Source organism: Mustelus asterias, chromosome 22 (assembly GCF_964213995.1).
Source record: "Mustelus asterias chromosome 22, sMusAst1.hap1.1, whole genome shotgun sequence".
Taxonomy (NCBI): Eukaryota; Metazoa; Chordata; class Chondrichthyes; order Carcharhiniformes; family Triakidae; genus Mustelus; species Mustelus asterias.
The window spans coordinates 4,654,916-4,672,319 of record NC_135822.1 but is presented as its reverse complement, the minus strand read 5'-3'; the positions used below and the strand labels follow the sequence as shown (position 1 = coordinate 4,672,319).

General features: G+C 47.4%; 1 protein-coding gene across 17 annotated transcripts in view; it reads right to left on the bottom strand.

The window, feature by feature from the left end:
• The window catches only part of casz1 (castor zinc finger 1), a 445,565-nt gene that overhangs the window by 290,204 nt on the left and 137,957 nt on the right, over positions 1 to 17,404 (bottom strand). For all 17 annotated transcript variants that reach the window (XM_078238639.1, XM_078238637.1, XM_078238654.1 and 14 more), the window contains one exon: positions 5,532 to 5,587. The gene's annotated coding sequence lies outside the window, so the exon portion shown is untranslated. The remainder of the gene's footprint in view (positions 1 to 5,531; positions 5,588 to 17,404) is intronic.

Here is a 17,404-nt window from a genome sequence, read left to right as displayed (position 1 = left end):
ACTAACTCACATCCAATAGTTGACACCAGAGGAAGATATGGAGTAATGACAGCACAGCAAAAAGGCCATTCAGCCCATCCTCTCCATGCCAGCTCTCCATAGAGCAATCCCATTCCCCCACTCTACACCCACAGCCCTGCAAGTGTCCATCCAATTTCTTTTTTATTTCATTAATCGTCTCTACCCTGATAGACAGTGGCTACCAGGTCATTCCCACACACTCACACACACACTCACACACACACACACACACACAGACTCACACACACACACACTCACACACAGACTCACACACACACACACTCACTCACACACACACTCACACACACACTCACACACACTCACTCACACACACACACACACTCACACACATACACTCACACACACACACTCACACACATACACTCACACACTCACACACATACACTCACACACACACACTCACACACACACACACACACACTCACACACACACTCACACACATACACTCACACACACACACACACACACACACACTCACACACACATACACTCACATACACACTGTTAAAACACTTTTCCTCACGCTTTGAGCTTTGAGCTTTGACAAAGGGTCGTCTGGACTTGAAACGTCAGCTCTTTTCTCTCCTTACAGATACTGCCAGACCTGCTGAGATTTTGCAGCATTTTCTCTTTTGGTTTCACTCTTCCTCACGATCTCCTGTCACTCCTTTAATCCGTGACCCCTCACCCTTGTGCCATCAGCCAATGGGAACAGCTTCTCTCTGTCCACCTTATTTCAATCTGGGATAACCATGTCCACCTCTGTCACATCACCGAAGAGAACAACCCCAATTTCTGCAGCCCAGCCCTGCAGATAAACTCCTTCAGCTTTAGAACCATTCTGGTGAATCTCCTCTGCAACCCCCCCAACCCCCCACCCCTCCACGCACAGCTCCCCCCACCCCCCCCCCCCCCACACCCTCCGTCCCTGTCCCCTGCCCCCCACACCCGAGGAGTTTCACATCCCCCGAAAGCGTGGTTACCAGCACTGGGCGCACAACGCTAGCTGTGGCTTCCCAGAGTTTGTAAAAGTTTACCATCAATTCCTTACTTTTACATTCAATGCCTCTATTCACGTCGCCCCAAGTCCCAAACGCTTTGCTCACTATTCATAGGGTCATAGAGGTTTACAGCATGGAAAGAGGCCCTTCGGCCCAACTTGTCCATGCCGCCCTTTTTTAAAACCCCGAAGCTCGTCCCAATTGCCCGCATTTGGCCCATATCCCTCTATACCCATCTTACCCATGTAACTGTCTAAATGCTTTTTAAAAGACAAAATTGTACCCGCCTCTACTACTACCTCTGGCAGCTTGTCCCAGACACTCACCACTCTCTGTGTGAAAAAATTGCCCCTCTGGACACTTTTGCATCTCTCCCCTCTCACCTTAAACCTATGCCCTCTAGTTTTAGACTCCTCTACCTTTGGGAAAAGATATTGACTATCGAGCTGATCTGTGCCCCTCATTATTTTATAGACCTCTATTAGATCACCCCTCAGCCTCCTACGCTCCAGAGAAAAAAGTCCCAGTCTATCCAACCTGTCCCTATAACTCAAACCATCAAGTCCCGGTAGCATCCTGGTAAATCTTTTCTGCACTCTTTCTAGTTTAATAATATCTTTTCTATAATAGGGTGACAAGAACTGTCCAAGTATTCCAAGTGTGGCCGTACCAATGTCTTGTACAACTTCAACAAGACGTCCCAACTCCTGTATTCAATGTTCTGACCAATGAAACCAAGCATGCTGAATGCCTTCTTCACCACTCTGTCCACCTGTGACTCCACTTTCAAGGAGCTATGAACATGTACCCCTAGATCTCTTTGTTCTGTAACTCTCCCCAATGCCCTACCATTAACTGAGTAAGTCCTGCCCTGGTTCAATCTAACAAAATGCATCACCTTGCATTTATCTAAATTAAACTCCATCTGCCATTCGTCAGCACACTGGCCCAATTGATCAAGATCCCATTGCAATCCGAGATAACTTTCTTCACTGTCCACTATGCCACCAATCTTGGTGTCATCTGCAAACTTATTAACCATGCCTCCTATATTCTCATCCAAATCATTAATATAAATGACAAATAACAGTGGACCCAGCACTGATCCCTGAGGCACACCGCTGGTCACAGGCTTCCAGTTTGAGAAACAACCCTCTACAGTCACCCTCTGTCTTTTGTTGTCAAGATGTAGAGATGCCGGTGTTGGACTGGGGTAAACACAGTAAGAAGTCTCACAACACGAGGTTAAAGTCCAACAGGTTTATTTGGTAGCACAAGCCACTGGCTTTCGGAGCGCTGCTAGTGGCTTGTGCTACCAAATAAACCTGTTGGACTTTAACCTCGTGTTGTGAGACTTCTTATTCTGTTGTCAAGCCAATTTTGTATCCATTTAGCTACCTCACCCTGGATCCCATGAGATTTAACCTTATGCAATAACCTACCATGTGGTACCTTGTCAAAGACCTTGCTAAAGTCTATGTAGACAACATCAACTCCCTTAATGTAATTTTCCACCTTCAAAATCCATGCACAAGAACCCTCGGGTCCCTCTGTCCCTGTGTACACTTTAGTGTTGCTTCTCCCTCTCTCCTTGGTTAGAACCTACCACCTCACACTTCTGTGTGTTAAATTCCACCTGCCCATTCTGCTAATCCAGCGCTGTCCCATTGCAGGAAATTCGCATCATCCTTACTGTTTGGTATCATTGGAAAACTTTAAAATTTTACTCTATTCCAATATCCAAGTCCTTTCACTGAACTTGGGATTTGGGAATTTGATGCCAGAACATTGAATGTATTCAAGAGGCGGCTGGATACAGCACTTGAGGCGAATGGGATCAAAGGTTATGGGGAGAAAGCAGGATTAGGCTATTGAGTTGGATGATCAGCCATGATCGTAATGAATGGCGGAGCAGGCTCGAAGGGCCGAATGGCCTCCTCCTGCTCCTATCCTCTATGTTTCTATGTTTCCATTCGGTCACTGAACGATGTTTGAGAAGCTGGCTGCAGTGAGCCAGTTAAGCCTCTTTTCCAACCTCTATATATCCTTTATCTGAATATTTGGCAGTGCAATTAGCTTGCAACCTTCAATAGCTCCCCTCCTTCTAAACATGTTTATTTCCCATCACTCACAAATAATTTTATTTAATCTTTCACAAGATGTGGGCATTGCTGACTCAGCCAGTATTTATTTATTTCCCATCCCTAATTACCCCTTGAGGACATGGTGGTGAGCTGCCGCCTTTAACTGCTGCAGTTCATGCAGTGTAGGTACACCCAAAGTGCTGTTAGGGAAGGAGTTCCAGGATTTTGACCCAGCGACAGTGAAGGAACGGCGATATATTTCCAAGTCAGGATGGTGAGTGGTTGGAGGGGAACTTGCAGATGGTGGGGGTGTTCCCTTGTATCTGCTGCCCTTGTCCTTCTAGATGGTCAGGGCTGCATAGTTCAAGCTCAATATTTGTTTGGTAATGTTCCTTTGAGGAGGATTGGCAAGTTTTACTACTTCAGATGTTCTGTACGAATGCAAGATATGAATGTTTTGTGTTGATTGGTTATTTAGGAATGTTCAGTTGTGACAGAACTCGTTGTGTAAATGCAGTGAAGAACAGAAGGGAACAAGAAGGTGCCAAAAGCCTCCGACCTCCTCCGTCTCTGGTGCCACTGCAGTGGACGGAGTTTTGGTTGAGCGCCAAATTCTCCACTCTCACTGGCAGCGTGGCGGGTACTGACGCGATTGGAGAATCCCACCCGGGATCAATTTGGCTCTTCAAGCCTTCTTCGCCATTCAGCATGATGGTCTTCTGCCTCAACTGCCCCTTCCCATCCCATACTGAAGGGCTGAATGGCCTCCTTCTGTCTTGCAGGGATTCTATCTCCTTATCCATTACCATCTCTTAATACCCAAAAATCTATTAAAATTTATCTATTAGTCACAAATCGGCCTACATTAACACTGTGATGAAGTTACTGTGAAAATCCCCTAGTCGCCACAGTATGGCACCTGTTCAGGTACACTGAGGGAGAATTTAGCACGGCCAATGCACCCTAACCAGCACGTCTTTCGAACTTTTAACATCTCTTAATACCCAAAATCTACTGCTGCTAGCATAGAACATAGAACAGTACAGCACAGAACAGGCCCTTCGGCCCACGATGTTGTGCCAAGCTTTATCTGAAACCAAGATCAAGCTATCCCACTCCCTATCATCCTGGTGTGCTCCATGTGCCTATCCAATAACCGCTTAAATGTTCCTAAAGTGTCTGACTCCACTATCACTGCAGGCAGTCCATTCCACACCCCAACCATTCTCTGCGTAAAGAACCTACCTCTGATATCCTTCCTATATCTCCCACCACGAACCCTATAGTTATGCCCCCTTGTAATAGCTCCATCCACCCGAGGAAATAGTCTTTGAACGTTCACTCTATCTATCCCCTTCATCATTTTATAAACCTCTATTAAGTCTCCCCTCAGCCTCCTCCGCTCCAGAGAGAACAGCCCTAGCTCCCTCAACCTTTCCTCATAAGACCTACCCTCCAAACCAGGCAGCATCCTGGTAAATCTCCTCTGCACTCTTTCCAGCACTTCCACATCCTTCTTATAGTGAGGTGACCAGAACTGCACACAATATTCCAAATGTGGTCTCACCAAGGTCCTGTACAGTTGCAGCATAACCCCACGGCTCTTAAACTCCAACCCCCTGTTAATAAAAGCTAACACTCTATAGGCCTTCTTCACAGCTCTATCCACTTGAGTGGCAACCTTTAGAGATCTGTGGATATGGACCCCAAGATCTCTCTGTTCCTCCACAGTCTTCAGAACCCTACCTTTGACCCTGTAATCCACATTTAAATTAGTCCTACCAAAATGAATCACCTCACATTTATCCTTCAATAAACTGAATGATGGAGCATCCGTAACTCTTTGGGAGTAGAGAAATTAGAATTAGGTGGAGGAAAAGATTCACAAGCTTCTGAATGAAGAAATTTCCCTTCACCTCAGTCCTAAACGGCTGACCCCTAATGCTGAGACTGCGACCCCGCTTCCCAGACTCTACCCCCCGTCTCCCGTCAAGCCCCTTAAGGATCATGTATAGTTAATTGAACACGGATTTGCTGCGGGAAATGGAACTATTTCATCAACTGCTAATGGAGGGACTCCATTTGTAACAATCTCTGTCCTCTGACAGCTTTAGGACTTGTTAGTAACTTAATTACTAGCACTTTGCATCAGGAAAACATGCTGGAATGTTACAAATATGCAATGTCATTCCTTGATCAATAGAGGAGACAAATAACTGTAACTCAGAAATCTGAATGGGTCACGTCCATCCCAACAATACCCTTCTATCAACATTTATTTACAGATTAAACATTACATCCTCAAGGTCCCCCCCCCCAAAAAAAATTACCAAACTGTGAAGTGATATTTAACAGAATGGTGACATAGAGTAACTGGGAAAGTAAAACCCATCTGAAACTTACCACTCCACCCAAATTGGCACATCGAGTGGCAGCAGTTTCTCTCGATCTTTTTCCTCCTGTCAAAACAATGCAGGAAGGTATAAAAAAGAGTTCACTTTTAGAGAATAATTCTTCATCTTTCTAACAGTCCTCGAATTATTAGCCCTTTTTTCTGAATTGTTGCCCTTGCAAACACCGACCCCCCCCCCCCCACCAATCCAGTGACCGTCATCCCACCCCCTCCACCCCTCCCCCACAAACCCAACCCCCTCCCCCACCCCCAACAAACCCACCTCCACCCTCTGATGGGGTTGGTGAAAAGAGAAAGTCACTCTTACACCCACGTATTCAGCGTTAGGACTGCACTGAGGTAGGGAATCCTCAAGGGGAGAATAGTTAAAGGGCAAGAGAGAGAGCGAGAGAGAGAGACAGAATGAGAAAGAGAGAGAGAGCACGAGAGAATGAGGACTGATTAAATCTCTTTTCTGGAAACCAGCTCACAAAATGATGGACTGAGGCCAAATTAAAGTTACCAACTGTTACAAAAATGTGCGATGACCCCTCCCGTAGGATACTGGAACGGAACCTTAAACACAGCGATGGTGGGTGTACACACACACACAGATATACACACAAATACATGCACACTTACACACACTCATACACGAACACATATACATAAAGACATACATGCAAACACATACAAAACATTAATATCTATATACCTACACACATGCAAACACGTACATACAGGCATTAACACATATTTGTTCAGACACATGAACACATATATACACACACACATGAACACATATACATGCATATATATATATATACACATACATGCATAAGCATATGTACATACACAAACATGAATACATAAGTGCTTACATCCACACACAAACACACACATACATCCACACACATGAACACATACATACACATATACACACACACACGAACACATACACACATATATACATACGCACCTGATGGAAAACGTGTCAAAATACACATTTTTAAGAATTGCTACAATATCAATCTAGTGATAACAAGTTGACAAAGCAAATGGAAGTGTGAAATGGGAGCAGCTACTCAACCGCGCCCCCAGAATCGAACATTTTATCCCCAAACTCAGTGATTCCCTCTCTCCCGCCCTCACAGAAAAAAAAAATCAGCCCAGTCCCTCTTGCTACTTTCTCAGCAGGTTGAAGCTATAAAGCAGACTGTGAAATGTCTCACCCTTCAAATCAAACAGCAATATTTCTGATCGAGCTATTACATTCCTTTATCGCAAATAGCATTTCACTTTTATTTTCCACTCTGCACTTCTGACGAGAGGGGGGTGGGGGTGGGGGTCGAGGGGGAGGGGGGGGGGGGGGTGGAATAACAATTGTGTCACTCTGTATCATCATGAAACCCCCCCTGGGCTGGTTCAGTATCCAAACCACAATCGCTGAAAGGGGTTAAGAGTGTTCCACGAGCTCGGAGTCACACCAGCTTGTCAATAAATTTCTTGTTCCCTTCTTTCTGCCTGAAATTCATTACCTAATATGGGTCCGGCTGCTTTCTAAGTTATTTCTAGTCCGTGTGATAATACTCTCTGGGATGCCTGCAAGTCGCTGCAGTAGGGATTCTGCAAATTCTGCTTTCACGGGGCAATTACCAGTGAAATGGTGTAAAAAAAAAGTTTGAAAAGTGCAGTGGATTGGCAACAGATTATATAAACAAATCCTGACACCGGTTTTTTTCCTCTCCCCGTCTCTTTCATTGTGCTGAGGACAGCAAGTTAAAAAAAAACCCTCAGTGCCTGTGTGGTTAGCAGCAACAAGAGCAGAGGAATGACTCAGTTTGTTTCACTGTGTAAAACATAACAAATTGCACTCACTTAACACACACACACACACACACACACACGAGTGTCTCTGCCAGATCCTGTGCCCACGCTCCATCACGGGTACTGTTGGTGAAACTTTGGGTAAAGGTAAAGCCACCATAGTCCCAGATGACCATAGCCTGTTTTCCCCCTCTGAGGCGATTTAACCTCAGGGTAGCCACACCTCAGACAAAGGGTGGGGTTGAGAAGTTGGGACCTTCACGTATAACCTCAGCCGATACGGGAATTGAACCCGCGCTGTTGTCATCGCTACACGCCACGAACCAGCCGTCCAGCCAACTGAGCCAAGGCAATCCTACACTATACGCTGGTTTGGAGCACATTATGGGTGCACCCATGCATGGCCAATCCAATCTAGTCCTAACTATTTCTCAAGGAAGTGAACAAAGAACAAGAACAAAGAACAATACAGCACAGGAAACAGGCCCTTCGGCCCTCCAAGCCTGTGCCGCTCCTTGGTCCAACTAGACCAATCGTTCGTATTCCTCCATTCCCAGGCTGCTCATGTGACTATCCAGGTAAGTCTTAAACGATGTCAGCGTGCCTGCCTCCACCACCCTACTTGGCAGCGCATTCCAGGCCCCCACCACCCTCTGTGTAAAAAACGTCCCTCTGATATCTGAGTTATACTTCGCCCCTCTCAGCTTGAGCCCGTGACCCCTCGTGATCGTCACCTCCGACCTGGGAAAAAGCTTCCCACTATTCACCCTATCTATACCCTTCATAGGTGTACAGAAGTGTGAGTGTACAGAAGCAATGCTGTCCGACAGTCTAAACAGCTGCCCAATATTCAAACACCCATAGGTCATAGAAACATAGAAGATAGGAGCTGGAGGAGGCCATTCGGCCCTTCGAGCCTGTTCCACCATTCATCACCATCATGGCTGATCATCCAACTCAATAGCCTAATCCTGCTTTCTCCCCATAACCTTTGATCCCATTCACCCCAAGTGCTATATCCAGCCGCCTCTTGAAACATTCAATGTTTTGGCATCAACTACTTCCTGTGGTAATGAATTCCAAGGCTCACCACTCTTTGGGTGAAGAAATGTCTCCTCACCTCCGTCCTAAATGGTCTACCCCGAATCCTCAGACTGTGACCCCTGGGTCTGGACTCCCCCCACCATCGGGAATATCCCAGCCTTTACCCAAACTGTTTCATCAGCAATATCTGCATTGGAGCACAGATGTGGAGATGCCGGCGTTGGACTGGGGTGAACACAGTAAGAGTTTTAACACCAGGTTAAAGTCCAACAGGTTTATTTGGTAGCAAATGCCATTAGCTTTCGGAGCGCTGCTCCTTCGTCAGATGGAGTGGAAATCTGCTCTCAAACAGGACACAGAGACACAAAATCAAGTTACAGAATACTGGTTAGAATGCGAATCTTTACAGCTGATCAGGTCTTAAAGATACAGACAATGTGTCTCCACTCACATTGTCTGTATCTTTAAGACTTGGTTGGCTGTAAAGATTCGCATACTAATCAGTATTCTGTAACTTGATTTTGTGTCTCTGTGTCCTGTTTGAGAGCAGATTTCCACTCCATCTGATGAAGGAGCAGCGCTCCGAAAGCTAATGGCATTTGCTACCAAATAAACCTGTTGGACTTTAACCTGATGTTGTTAAAACTCTTACTTGGAGCACAGATACAGGATATGGTGCTAAAGGCAGAGACACTCATGTGTGTCACACGTATGTGTGTGCATGTATGTGTGTGTGTGAGTGTGTGTGTGTGTGTGTATGTACGTGAGTGTGTGCATGTGTGTGAGTGAGTGTGTGTGTGAGTGTGTGTGTGAGTGAGTGTGTGTGTGAGTCTGAGTGTGTGTGTGTGTGAGTGTGTGTGCGTTGTGTGAATCTGAGTGTGTGTGTGTGTGTGAGTGTGTGTGCGTTGTGTGAATCTGAGTGTGCGTGAGTGTGAGTGTGTGTGTGAGTGTGTGTGTGTGTGTGTGAGTGTGTGTGTGAGTGTGTGTGTGTGTGTGTGTGTGAGTGTGAGTGTGTGTGTGAGTGTGTGTGTGAGTGTGTGTGAGTGTGTGTGTGAGTGTGTGAGTGTGTGTGAGTGTGTGTGTGTGTGAGTGTGTGTGTGTGTGAGTGTGTGTGCGTTGTGTGAATCTGAGTGTGTGTGAGTGTGAAATGAGTGAAATTTGTTCGCTTTTTCACGGTGAGCTAGCCTCTTTTGCAGCTTCGGAAATATGTTCAATATTCCCCAGCCAATCCACTCGATAATCACACGGCTGCGAGGAACTGGTTGGCCGGATGAACGGGAGTTTGAAACAACAAATCCGAGGGGGATTCTGTCGAGTGTTTCAGTTTTATCGAGTGGTCTGCAGCTTATAATTACACAAAGTACAGAGGATACAAGAGGGGATCCCTCACCGTGTTAACTGATTGCCAGCGCCACTATCAATTGCCCAGAGCAGGAATTTGCCAGATTTCTTTCAAGGTGAAGTTGTCCTGGCCTTTTTGTCTCGGTTTCTGCCTCTCCCACAAATTTGTGATTTATTAAGAAATACTCTTGGGATGTGGGGGTGACCAGCGAGGTCCCATCCCTGAATGTCCCTCGAACTGAGTGGCTTACTGAGGTATTGCACAGGCCACATTGCTGTGGCTCTGGAGTCACATGTAGGCCAGACCGGGTAAGGACAGCAGATTTCCTTCCTTAAAGCACATTAGTGACCCGGTTTTATTTTACAACAATCGATGATGGTTTCATGGTAACTGTGCAAACTCCGCACAGACAGTGACCCGAGGCCCGAATTGAACCCGGGTCCCAGGCGCTGTGAGGCAGCAGTGCTAACCACTGTGCCACCGTGCCGTCCCATCCTTTCCTGCTGGAAAAGTTGGGAAAAGCTGATTCTTTGCATTGTTTTATAATCCGAGAATATACCACGCTCGCTATGAAATAAACCTTCTCTCCTATCGCAATTTGCTGTGAATTTTCCATCCTGTTATTTAGTACATTGGCAGAAGCACAGCCCATGTCACTCAGGAATTTTGGACAATATTGAGAAAGGATCGTTTCTCTGTTGTGTGAGACGCAGAGTGAAAATCTCAAACACTTGTTCAGTCATTTTTATCCAGACACTGTGACGAGTTAGTGATGTTTCTGTAACTCCACATTCTGCCCATAATGAAGAGATCACTTTCCTGAGTGTGCAACTCCTCATTTATTCCAGGTAATCAGGCAATGAATAAAGTAAAAGATGCTTCAGCTAACTTGCTCAATGGGCGAATGAATAGCTCAGTCTGTGAGTCAACTAAACAGATAAGGACTGCGATCTGCTCCAATCCACAGTCTACGCTGAGTCCAGATCTCAGCTGGAAGGGCAGGAGATGAACTGAAACTGGACCCAGGGAGTTCCCATTCTTAACGGCAATCCAGTTCCTCAGTGTGTGATGGTGCTACACACGTGCTGTGTGTGTTCATGCATGTGCGTGTGCTGTGCGTGTCTGTCCATGTGCTGTGTGTCTATGCATGTACTGTGTGTGCCTGTGCATGTGCTGTGTGTGTCTGTGAGTGTGCTGTGTGTGTTTGTGCGTGTGCTGTGTGTCTGTGCATGTGCGGTGTGTCTGTGTGTGTTCAGCATGTGTCTGTGCGTGTGCTGTGTGTCTGTGCATGTGCTCTGTGTGTCTGTGCGTGTGCTGTGTGTCTGTGCATGTGCTCTGTGTGTGTCCGTGTGCTGTGTGTGTCTGTGCATGTGCTGTGTGTCTGTGCATGTGCTGTGTGTGTCTGTGCATGTGCTGTGTGTGTCTGTGTGTGTGCTGTGTGTATCTGTGCGTGTGCCCCGTGTGTCTGTGCATGTGCTCTGTGTGTGTCCGTGTGCTGTGTGTGTCTGTGCATGTGCTCTGTGTGTCTGTGCGTGTGCTGTGTGTGTCTGTGCATGTGCTGTGTGTCTGTGCATGTGCTGTGTGTGTCTGTGTGTGTGCTGTGTGTATCTGTGCGTGTGCCCCGTGTGTCTGTGCATGTGCTGTGTGTGTCTGTGCATGTGCTGCGTGTGTCTGTGTGTGTGCTGTGTGTATCTGTGCGTGTGCTGCGTGTGTCTGTGCATGTGCTGCATGTCTTGCGTGTACTGCGTGTGCCTGTGGGTAAGGGCATGCTTGAATAGGCTGCCAACACTCACTGTTTAAGCTCCCACATGTACAACTGTCACTTGGGAGGCATCCAAGTTTCCCGTGGGACCTTGTGCAGTTTGAGTTAGCATCTTCACAGGTGGAGGGACATGGCAGGAAAAGAATCCTAACCCTGCGGTTGTGGGCAAAATCCGAGTCTCCAGTTTCTTGGGAGAGTGCCATTCGAGCGAGAGTGGTGAGGATGCTGGAGTTGCCACATGTTTGTGGAATCTGTTTGCAGTTAAAAGTCCTGCAGAATCAGATAACTGTCTGAATCTCTGTGAAATACAGTACTGTTTAAAAAAAGAACAGAGTTTTGGCAAAACACTACCAGGCAACTGGAGAGATTCACTAACGGGAGTGATGGATGTATCAGCCAGCTGGCATTTATTTGTTAATTAATTAAATGTGTTTAAAAATACACTGAACTCGGTTAACAGCTGAGAAACGTAAACTAGGTAATTTGAGCAGATGTGAATTTTGAAAGTTTGAAACCCAGTTTGTACCAATTGACAAGAAAATCCAAGCCTCCTGTTGACGGATCCCACATCCTGTCAGCTGCTAATCAAAACCCTTCAAAATATTTAAGCTCGGATGGTTTGAACACACAGCGAGTTTGCTCTCTGGAGCTGCCTTTGGGAGTGTGTTATTGTGAAGGGCACATTGATATAGTTACAGGGAGCTGCGCTTTCTGGGTGATCTATGGTCTGTCACAGAAGGCAGGAGTTAAGAGTTTGTCTATCTTAGTGAAGGAGCCTGTTGTACTCGAAAGACGTGCCAACTCCAAAGAGGGATTTTTCTTGCGCTCTTTGTAAGAAGTCATCGAAATCACGGTGAAAACTGAATAAAACAAAAAGCGAAATGCTGCGGATGATGGAAGTGTGAAGTGGAAACAAGGTTAGGCAGGTCAGGCAGTGTCAGTGCTTTAACCTGGTGTTGTGAGACCATTTACAGTGTCAGTGGAGAGAGAGAGAAACAGGATTAAAGGGTGGAATTTGCCCCAGAAACGGGCAAGAAAACAGGTGCAATCAGGCGCGAATCGAATCGCAATTGTCCCCCACTTAGTGCACAGAAAGAACCCTCACGTGAAACATGTCCCCATCAATGGGGACCAAGTAGAAAGGGTCGAGAGCTTCAAGTTTTTAGGTGTCCAGATCACCAACAACCTGTCCTGGTCCCCCCATGACGACACTACAGTTAAGAAAGCCCCACCAACGCCTCTACTTTCTCAGAAAACTAAGGAAATTCAGCATGTCCACTACGACTCTCACTAACTTTTACAGAAACATTCTTTCTGGTTGTATCACAGCTTGGTATGGGCTCCTGCTCTGCCCAAGACCGCAAGAAACTACGAAGTGTTGTGAATGTAGCCCAATCCATCACGCAAACCAGCCTCCCATCCATTGACTCTGTTTACACTTCCCGCTGCCTCAGCAAAGCAGCCAGCATAATTAAGAACCCCACGCACCCCGGACATTCTCTCTTCCACCTTCTTCCGTTGGGAAAAAGGTACAAAAGTCTGAGGTCACGCACCAACCGACTCAAGAACAGCTTCTTTCCTGCTGCTGTCAGACTTTTGAATGGACCTATCTTGCATTAAGTTGATCTTTCTCTACACCCTAGCTATGACTGTAACACTGCATTCTGCACTCTCTCCTTTCCTTCTCTATGAACGGTATGCTTGTTGGTTAGGATGATTGGCCATGCTAAATTGCCCGTTGGTGTCAGGGGAATTAGCAGGGTAAATACATGGAGTTATGGGGATAGGGTGGGATTGTTGTCGGTGCAGGCTCGATGGGCTGAATGGCCTCTTCCCGCACTGTATGGATTCTATGAAACCTTAAATCTATTTCTCCACAGATGCTGGCAACTCAGTTGAGAATTTCTAGCACTTTCTGTGTAAAAGTTGAACTCTGCAGGAGGGAGGCATGTGATCTGTTAATGAACACAATTAGAGTTAACACGTCAGTTATCGCAAACAGCAGGAAGATCCAGAGATCCCGGCAGTGCCGAGGACTCCTCCATCCTGACACCTCGGCGCCGCGCGGAGTTTAGTGTTACTCCTTTTTTAGAGGTGTTCCACGCCGGCAAATCGCAGTGTGACAACTCAAAGTTATCTCCTTTTCCACAACGCGCCCCACTCTGATGCATTCTCTCGGAGAGGTTCTGTGTTGGTTCATACTCTGGGAGGTGGGTCCCGCAGATTCTCTGTCTGCGGCCTCAACAACTGGCCTCTCTAACACAGGACCCACTGGACAGGAGTCAGCCGAGGGTTCTCTGTCCTGCCAGCTCCGAGGGGGAGGAGGACACACGGCCTTGTGCCACTCCCCTGATGGTCAGCACCAACTGTGATACCATCATCCTGATTTGACCAGCTCAACTGGGATGCCTCAGTGCTTTCATTGGCTGGAGCATGAGAGGATTAAATACATTGCAACTTGCCCCCACGTTACCTCGGATCTCTCTCTACGACCTCACACAGCCGGGGAGGAACCCCACCTGCTGGGATACGGAGTGCAAACTCGGTGCACGCACTGCCCTCTGAATGGCCAGCTGTTTAAACACGGGGACTGCCGCTGGCATCACCCAGCTGGGCTTTCTGGTGGATAAGGTTGCCCGCCAGGAGAACATAGTGGACACAACTCCACCAACATGAGGCAGGACAAGGAGACCGGCCCCATGGACTAACAGAACCGGTACAGAGAGCAAACTAATACTGTTGCTGCCATTCTGAACCACACACACTCACACACACACACACACGCACACACACTCACACACACGCACACACACGCACACACACACTCACACACACACACTCACACACACACACACACTCACACACTCACACTCACACACACACACTCACACCCTCACACACACACTCACACACACACACACTCACACACACATACACACTCACACTCACACACACACACTCACACCCTCACACACACACTCACACTCACACACACTCACACACGCACACACACTCACACACGCACACACACTCACACACACCCTCACACACACACACTCACACATACACACACACACACTCACACACACACTCACACTCACACTCACACACACATACACGCACACACACACACACTCACACACACACACTCACACACACACTCACACACACACACTCACACACACACACACACACACACACACGCTCACACACACTCACACACACCTTCACACACACACACACACACACACTCACACACACACACACACACACTCACACACACACACACTCACACACTCACTCTCACACACACTTACACACACAGACACACATACACACTCAGACACACGCACACTCACACACAGACACACGCACACTCACACACACTCACATACTCACACACACACTCACTCACACACACACACACAGCACACACACTCACACTCACACACGCACACACACACACTCTCACATGCACACACACACACATACACACACACACACATATGCACTCACACGCACATACACACTCTCACACACACACACGCACATACACGCACATACACACACACACACACTCACACTCACTTACACGCACATACACACACGCATACACACACGCACATATACACACTCACACACACACACTCACTCACACATGCACTCACACACCCTCACACACTCACGCACATGCACTCACATACTCTCACACACATACTCACACACACATGCACAGACACACACACTCTCTCACACACACTCACACACACCCACACGCACACACACACGGATGAGAATCCCATTCCAGATATGAGATAGTTATAGATAGTAGGCGGCATGGTGGCACCGTGGTTAGCACTGCAGCCTCACAGAGCCAGGGACCCGGGTTCGATTCCCGGCTTGGGTCACTGTCTATGCGGAGTCTGCACATGCTCCCCGTGTTTGCGTGGGCTTCCTCCGGGTGCTCCGGTTTCTTCCCATGGTCCAAAGATGTGTGGGTTAGGTGGATTGGCCATGGTTAATGTGTAGGGGTTATAGGGAGAGGGTGAGGCTTTGGGCCCAGACAAGATACTCTGTCGGAGAGTCAGTGCAGACTCAATGGGCCAAATGGCCTCTGCTGCACTGTAGGGATTCTATGATTTGCTGATTCAATGAAAGGCTTCACTGGGATTACAGGCCACGTAACTCCCTCCTTGTTTGATGGTTGCTCCCCAGACAAAGCGGGTCTCCAGAGAGCAGTTGAGTTCTGACAGTGTTTCTGTTGCTTTCCCAGCTGGTGCTGTGGCTTTAATCACACCCGTTTCTGAAAATTCACAGAAATATGCGAGAAGGCCAATGCAAACAACAACTGGACGGGAAGGAACAGGAGGCAAGACAGAAAACACCAGCAAGGACTGTGGGGCAGCTGTCCCCGTTAAATCTCCTCCCAGCTTTGCCTCGGCAAGTGTTTCGGAAAAATCAGACTGAGAAAGAAAACGGAGAAGCGAAGATAAAATTCAGCGCAGCGAAGGGCGGCCTACTCCCAGAATGCACTTCCTGTGAGGCCTTCACCACTTCACTCTTAGTCTCATCAACTTAACCCCGTCAAACACTGAAAAATCAGCAAGATCCAACACAATGTATTTGAGAAGTTGCTGTCTGGGTACACTGACTGTTGAATTAATGATATTAATGAGTGTGTTCATGTGAATATCTATTTATTTATGGATGATCCTTTCTATGATTTATGCTGGACACCACGACATATTTGTTCAGCACTGTACTTACCTGCTTTCCAAACTATAGAATAAAATTTTAATTAAGGAAATAAACCTTTTCAAAATTTCGCTAGGATCACAACTTTGTCCAATTTGCAACTGAAACAGGAAATCCCACCAAGCACAGATCAAAGAGACTGACAATCATAGGATCCCGACAGGGCAGAAGGAGGCCATTCAGTCCATTGAGTCTGCACCTTCAACAGTCCCCACCTAGGCCCTCTCCCTGTAACCCCACATATTTACCCCGCTAATCCCATTTACCTACGCTTCTTGGGATACTGAGGGACAATTTAGCATGGTCAATCCACCTAACCTGCACATCTTTGGACAGTGGGAGGAAACCGGAGCACCCGGGGGAAACACACGCAAACAGGGGGAGAATGTGCAATCTCCACACAGACAGTGACCCGAGGCCAGAATTGAACCTGGGTCTATGGCGCTGTGAGGCAGCAGTGCTAACCACTGTGCCACAGTACCTGAAATGGCCACTCATGGGTCAATGACACTGCCCTTCACCGATAGGAACCCCACTCAGTCTGAAATCGGTGTAGCCGGTCAGTGTCAGTGTATCCGGTCAGTGTCAGTGTAGCTGGTCAGTGTCAGTGTAGCCGGTCAGTGTCAGTGTAGCCGGTCAGTGTCAGTGTAGCCGGTCAGTGTCAGTGTAGCCAGTCAGTGTCAGTGTAGCTGGTCAGTATTTATTTATGGATGATCCTTAATGCAGCCGGTCAGTGTGAGTGTAGCTGGTCAGTGTCAGCGTAGTACCGGTCAGTATCAGTGTAGCCGGGCAGTGTCAGTGTGGCCAGTCAGTTTCAGGGTCGTACCGGTCACTGTCAGTGTAGCCAGTCAGTGTCAGTGTAGCTGGTCAGTGTCAGTGCAGCGGGTCAGTGTAAGTGTAGTTCCGGTCAGTGTCAGTGTATCTGGTCAGTGTAGTCGGTCAGTATCTGTGTAGCCGGTCAGTGTCAGTGTAGCCGGTCAGTGTCAGTGTAGCCGGTCAATGTCAGTGTATCCGGTCAGTGTCAGTGTAGCCGGTCAATGTCAGTGTAGCCGGTCAATGTCAGTGTAGCCGGTCAGTATCTGTGTAGCTGGTCAGTGTCAGTGTAGCCGGTCAATGTCAGTGTAGCTGGTCAATGTCAGTGTATCCGGTCAGTG